This window comes from Oreochromis aureus, linkage group 3, assembly GCF_013358895.1.
Source record: "Oreochromis aureus strain Israel breed Guangdong linkage group 3, ZZ_aureus, whole genome shotgun sequence".
NCBI lineage: Eukaryota > Metazoa > Chordata > Actinopteri > Cichliformes > Cichlidae > Oreochromis > Oreochromis aureus.
Window position 1 is genome coordinate 60,478,302 of NC_052944.1, and position 7,466 is coordinate 60,485,767.

General features: G+C 39.0%; 1 long non-coding RNA gene across 1 annotated transcript; it reads left to right on the forward strand.

Annotated features, from left to right (window-relative positions):
* The first annotated feature begins 1,435 nt into the window (after positions 1-1,435).
* LOC120433281 lies at positions 1,436-7,237 on the forward strand. The gene is made up of 5 exons (XR_005608458.1): positions 1,436-1,486; positions 1,573-1,731; positions 2,957-3,034; positions 3,970-4,054; positions 6,937-7,237. It is a non-coding gene; the product is annotated as an uncharacterized LOC120433281 (long non-coding RNA).
* The last annotated feature ends 229 nt before the right edge of the window (positions 7,238-7,466 follow it).

The window sequence follows — 7,466 nt, forward strand, 5'->3', positions numbered from 1 at the left end:
CACATAAACCAAATCATAATCGGTCCAGATGTGGCATGCCATCACATGAACACTGCCATTTACGTCAGGTCTGGCCCACATCTGGATGACAGACCACTGACCACGCCAGAAGTCAGCCAGCAGTGCTGGCTTGACACCAGACCTGTCTGCTATGTGGGATAAAGACTCCCACTGTCTCAAAGTCATCTTTACAACCTTATGAATTAGTCACAACACATTAGCTCCCCACTCAACATACAGACAGGCAAACACAGGCATGAAGTCAGATGGACACAACAAGATTTTCACTGTTATTGAAGAAAAGAGTGTTCACAGCTGGCTTTAACATAGACCTGAATTTTCCATTTTTCATATTTTCATTAAGTCTGCAATCATTTCATTTCAAATTATCCATGAAAAATATGACAAAAAAGTAAAATCTGCAGCAATATTCTCAGTTTATAATAAAAAGTACATTTTCTTTTTATCTTATACTGTTTGCTAAAAAATTATGGCATCATCTAAGGCTTCTAAACTGGAAATGTGACAGATGATAAAATAAAGCATCCACTCCTACAGTGAGCACCTTCTTTGGTTCTGTTATGCTGTGGACGGGCTTTTTTTTTTTTTTTTTAAAGGGGGGGGGGTGATGTTCATGTTCACCTCAAAGTGTCATTTCTCTTTAGTTCTGATCTCACTGCTGAGCTGCAGAACAAACCAAGGTCAGTAACCTTCTTCTGTCACAGTTTAAACCTGATAAATGCTCACTGATATGACCTTGTTGTGGTGATGTCAGAAAATCATCTGAATTAGCTAAAATGAATGACTACAAAAAACACATATGATTTCATAGTTTTGGCAGTATGCACGAAAATGTAACAGGACCCCCCCCTTCCTTTTTTTTTTTAACCCTCACAGCTCGTCTGACTGTGAGTTCAAACAGCTCTCAGCTGTTTGCAGATGACTCTGTGTCTCTGAGCTGTGAGGAGGACAGCAGCTCTGCTGGATGGACTCTGAGGAGAAACACAAGCACAGGCACTAGAGCAAAGTGTGGAGCTGGGTTTGGAAAACCAGCTGGTTCTTCCTGTAACATCAGTTACATTGACACCCTGGACAGTGGAGTTTACTGGTGTGAGTCCAGAGAGGGTCCCATCAGTAACATGGTTAACCTGACAGTCACTGGTAAGCTGAGTGTGTGGAGTTAGTGTTGATGAAGCTGTGTGTAAATGGATGAAATGCTGTAGTTTGTCTCTGTGTTGAGGTGGATCAGTGATCCTGCAGAGTCCTGTCCTCCCTGTGATGGAGGGAGATGACGTCACTCTGCTCTGTAAAACAAAGACCACTCCCTCCAACCTCCCAGCTGCTTTCTATAAAGATGGCTCCCTCATCAGGAAGCAGCCTACAGGTCACATGACCATCCAGCATGTTTCCAGGTCTGATGAAGGCCTCTACAAGTGTGACATCAGCGGTCATGGAGAGTCTCCATCCAGCTGGATCACTGTCACAGGTGACACACTCACCTGTCTGTGTTTCTGCAGGTTTCAACATTCACAATGTGACGACAACTTAATGACTGTGTTTGCTTTATTTTAGACAAACACACCACCACACCTCCACCTACATCTACACCTCCACACGTGTCAAATGTCCTTGTCATCCTCCCTGTGTTGATTGCTGCATCAGTCTGTGTTTTGGTTCTTCTGGTGATACTGGTCCTGCTGATGAGACGACTTGTTCATAGGAAACCTGAAGGTGAGACTCAGACTTGTAGACTATACATGTCTAGGTTTGTTTTGTAGAATAAAGTAAAGTATACACTCATTGTGATTACATTAGTATTAGTGTTAGTATTTATTCTCAATGTAATGAGGACTTAATGACTGTGTTTGCTTTATTTTAGACAAACACACCACCACACCTCCACCTACATTCACACCTCCACCTACATCCACCTCTTCATCACTCTCCCTTCCTGTTCTCTCTGTGTTGTCATCTGTTGGATCAGTCATTGCGTTTGCTCTCCTGTTAATGAGATGCATTTGTAGGAAAGGTAAAGTTGATATTTGGACATCTGAGCTTTTTTAGAGTTTGTACTCAATATAAATATATGTGTGTGTACGTACCTACTGATTGTATTGACTGTGAATTAACTTGTTAATGAAGCAACAATGTTACAAAACTGTGTGCCTGCTTAGTGAGGTATGGTCTGTTAGGAAAGACGGGATTTTAAATCTTCAGTTGGTTTGTAAACTGGAAATTGGCAACATGGTTTACAAATTTACACTGTCTAACCTCCAATGATTTAGACTTGGTTTTAAGTTGATGGACATTACTGTGTTTTCATAATAGTTTATACAAGTTAATAGATGATTAAAGAGATTATGCTTTATAAATAGCTAGATAAATACAAAATGGTGAATGATTAGGAACAAACTGAACATTCTTTATTTCTGAATTAGGGCTCAAGTTTAACCCTGAAATTAAAATTTTTATTATTATTTTTTTAAGTGTGTGTGTGTATATCACATGGTGCTTACAGAGTGTTATTCTTTAACCCTGAAATCACAATTATTTTTTATTATTTTTGAGTCTCTCTGTGTGTGTGTGTGTGGGTGTATATCACCAAGTGTTGTTCTTTGTGTGCTGAACTGTTTGTCTGTGGTCTGTGGTTAATAGACACTAACAGGTCTGCAGTCGTCCCGTTTCCTGTTTGTCATCATAAAAAACAATATATATGTGTTATATGTTATACATATGTGCTTTACATTTAGATGATACCAATATTTTAGAAGCATCTAGATATACATTCTGAATCTGACTGTATTAAACTAAATAATCTCAAATGAAAAGATCTGAGTCTCTATGATCTGAGTCCTGTTCACATAATGATTTTTGCAGTAGCCACTAGTTTACAAAGAGCTCTATTATCACCTGCATAACCTACACTGATGCCCTCTGTATGTGTTTTATTGTGCAGACATTGATATAGATGCAGTCTACTCAACAGCAAGAACAGAAGACATCAAAAACAAGGACAACAAGTCAAAGATCAGAGGTACAGCTCCTGTTTACAGCTAAAACTGAGGCCGAGCTTTGATCTAACATATTTAAACCTTTGAAATTGTATAGTATAATTCATCATCTTTACCATCATATTAGCTTGTTAATATTTAGTAATTGGCCCTGTGGGCATTGGTGGGAACATTGCAGGTTTTGTGTGTGTGTGTGTGTGTGTGTGTGTGTGTGTGTGTGTGTGTGTGTGTGTGTGTGTGGGTGTGTCAACAGCAATATCCTGTTTTTGAGGCTTCAAGCAAAGAAGCTTGATTAATAATCTACATTTGACTACAGTTATATTTTCAACATTGATGTAGGAACAGATCGGGGGGTTTAATGGTGACCATTACTGTTTTAGAAGGAACAGAATATCTTTTTGTCCAAATTGCAGCTCATTTTCTTAGGGACACGTGTAATCTTAAAGGTGCTACTGCATTGATTCACCCTCCTAGTATGTGTGCTAAATGAAAGGTGTGTTGTGACTTTTGTTTCAAATCTGTGCTAGTTAATATTTTACAACCTGTGTTAATGAGACATAATTGCCAAAATCAGCTCACACAGTCCTTTAATACAAGAACTTTTTAATTGTCTGTAGTTAAAACCACAGCTGCAGCTTCCTCCTGGTGCGAGAACATGCTTACTTTGTGCTCTGTGGTAAACAGTGTCAGTCTGCATTAAAAAAAGTTGCCAGTTTTGCGGCCGTCCACCTGCCTTTTCACAAAAATGTCCCCCACTTCTATGTGGTCATTGTGTGTTTCACAGCAGAGGTGTTAGGATGAGGAAAAAAAGCTCATCAGATGCTGTGGTTTATGAAAACCATCACTGAATCTTTTCATGCTGCTGCATAAAAGAAAACAGTAACACAGGTTTTGTTGTAGTGCAGTAATGTAACAGCAGTCATTCTGTTGTAGTAACTGTAATCTCTTTACTCTGCAGACACAGAATCAGTTGCAGTTTACTCAGCAATGAGAACTGAAGGCATCATTCATGGGCTAAAAACCATCAGAACAAGAAGGCCCAGGTACAGCTGCTCTGTATGTCTTAATGCATGTTCAATTAACCAGGTAAGAAAGTCCCAGAAAGTTGATTCTGTTCATCTGGACTTTGTATTTTCATTGGGAAAAACGAACATTCTGCACAGTGAAAGCAGAACCCAACAGAAGCCAACTTATTTATTCAGATAATGCTCATTTTCTTTTTTTAACTGGACTTCTTTTTATTTGATTTCCTGTCATTTATATCCTGTTCATGGTACATATTCATATCAAATATGACCAGCATTTGTAAAAATTAAATTAGTGTATGCATAAGTAATCCCTGTGAACCAGTTATTGTTCTACTCCTTAATTCATATGAGGTCAAAGAGGGGGGACTTAAAATTAATATTTTGAAAGGAGCAAACAAGCTCCTTTAAATTTGGTTACATAACATCTTTTGTGGTGTCTGATTTAACAAGGAGAAATCCTGTTCAATGGAAAGAGATTTTGATAACGACCAGTTTCCCATCGAAGAGCCAAATAAAAAAGATAGTTGTGAGCTTGCTGGACATGATATCTGTAACATGCAGCCATCTACTGGCTGAACATTGGTTGGTTCTTTTTCTCTATCTGCTAAGTAGCATACATCTTTAATGATTTAAAAAATAAGTCACTAACAATTCAAAAATAAATTCCAACTTTTGCACTTCCAATTCTTGTTTTTAAAGTTTTTACAGTCATTAATAATATATGCTGTAAAGCCAATACATGCGGGAAAAATAACAGTTGAAAGAAATCAATAACAGCCCCAAAGTATCATGACAATCAAGCCCATGAGTGCATAAGAAATTCTGACAACAGCTGATGTCTGAGTCTGTGGGACCTCAGTGTTTCATTCTTTCCAATGTTTAGCCAGAAAAAAAATAGAGATGAAGAGTATTCAGAACATGAGGCGTTTTGCCTTCACTGGACAACGGAGGGAGTAGACCGGAGGGAGGAGAGAGAGTGCTGGGGAATGGCACACAGGAAATAGTTTACAGCAGGCCTCTGCAGTGAGCACTCTATCCTGCAGTACATGGCTTACTTCCTCAATCAGATCAACTTTTATAGGCATAGTCTTATAATCAGACACTGACAGTGATTTTAAAGACAAGGAGGAGACTGATCTCCAAACAAGCCCATCAGCAGTTAACAAATTTCACATCAAATCTAATTTAAAACTTTACATACAAGATGTTTGTTAGATGGGGCTGAGATATACAGGCAAGCCCATAATTATTCATACGCCTGGCAAATTACTTTTATTTAACTAGCAAGTTTTGTTTTGACCAGAAATGACACAGGCGTCTCCCAAAAGACAAGACGATGAACAAGAGGCATCATTGTCTGCTAACCATTTCTTCACCACTTATGCTGTGTGTTTTGAGTCATTGTCGTGTTGAAATTTCCGCTGGTGCCCAAGGTCAAGTTTCTCTGCAGACTGCCGGATGTGAATCTTCATGTATTGCTCTTTTTTCATGGTGCTGTTTACTGTGATTAGGTTCCCTGGTCCATTGGCTGAAAAACACCCCCAAAGCATTAGATTCCCACCACCATGTTTGACAGTGGGGATCTGTTCTTCGGGTTGAAGGCTTCTCCTTTTTTACGCCAAATGAAGGAAACATCATTGTGACCAAACAATTCAATTTTTCTGACCATAACACAGAAGACCAGAAGTCTTATTCTTTGTCTAGATGAGCATTTGCAAAGGCCAAACGAGCTTTTGCGTCCCTTATCTGGAGAATTGGCGTCCTCCTTGGTCTGCGTCCCTGGAACCCAGAAGTCTGCAGTGTCCGTTGGACTGTCGGCCTCGAGACATTGCCACCAGCAGAGCACAGATTCCCCAGGATGGCCTTGGTGGTGATCCTTGGATTCTTTTTCACCTCTCTCACTATCCTCCTGGCCAGCACAGGTGTCACTTTTGGCGTCCGACCATGTCCTCTGAGATTTTCCACAGTGTGGAACGTCTTGTATTTTTTAATAATACTTTGCACTGTAGCCACTGGAACTTGAAAACATTTGGATATGGCCTTGTAGCCCTTTCCTGACTTGTGAGCAGCCACAATGCGCAGCCGCAGGTCCTCACTGAGTTCCTTTGTCTTAGCCATTACTGTCCACAAACGACCTGCAGAGAGCTGCTGTTTTTCACCTGTTGAGTTGATTAAAACAGCTGTTCCCAATTAATCAGGGTAATTAGGATGCTTTAAAGTTTGGACTATTTGGAATGGTATAGAACTTTGGATTTTCCCAGAGACTGTGAAAGTTTGTGAAGGGTATGAATAATTCTGGATATGACACATTTTGCCCAAATGTAAATAAACGCTGAGATATCTATTTTTTTCCCCCATCATGCCTATTGTACATCATCTTATTATCTTTTGGGAGACAGATGTGCCATTTCCGGTCAAAAAATAACTTACTGGTTGAATAAAACTAACTTTGAGTCAAAATTTGTCAGGGGTATGAATAATTATGGGCTTGAATATATATGTATATTCTAAATTCAGACAAATCCCAAGTATTATTCATACATGCAGTCTGTATTGCTCAGAATTGCCTGAAGTATCTTTACATGCACCTTTATGGTTGTATTGATATAATAACATTATAATCTGGCAGGTCCACCAGACCAGTGAGCATTGGCAGATTATTTGAACACAGCACAAGGGTGACCAAATGTTATTGCTCATTCTCCAGTGTTGCAGACAGGCTGCAGCTTCTGGTGATGGTCCCCATTTCAAAATCTCACTTCTCAGCTTGTCAGAGAAATATTCTGTCGCGATCTAGAGAGTTTGACTTCTTAATGTCATTTAATGCAGGTGATGAGCTAATCGTTTCAAGCTTGTAATCATGTTTCCTGTTTTTGTTTGTGTGTGTTTGTGTTCAGATGTTAAACCAGAGCCAGACGTCGTCTACTCTTCACTGAAGTAGTCCACCAGTCCAACCACTGACGTCCAGCTGCTGGTCTTTAATCCCCCTGCAACACAGATCAGAAGACAGCTACATGTTGAAAAGATGCGTATACAATTTATGTCTTTTTCTTGTGTAAACTCAAAAATCTAATCTAATTTTTTTAGGTTAAAAACTTTTATTATTATGTTGTTATTATGTTTTATGTCCTCAGAAACGTCTCTGTTATATAGATATTAGTCATGCTTGTTGGATCTCTCTCTTGTTTCTGTGGCAGCAATATGGTTTCTCTGCAGGATTAATAAACTTTTTATCTCATTTGTTTTTCTCGTGTGGTTTTGTGGGTTTAAAAAAGGTTTTAGATGGAAAATTTGACTTGTTCAGGTTTGGTTGAGGTTATCATTTAGAATAAACCCCTACTCCAAAATAACAACAGCACAGAAAAGATTTGGTACAGCATCTGTTGTGCTTGACGTTTTCCATGAAAGTTTTCACTTTTATTGATTA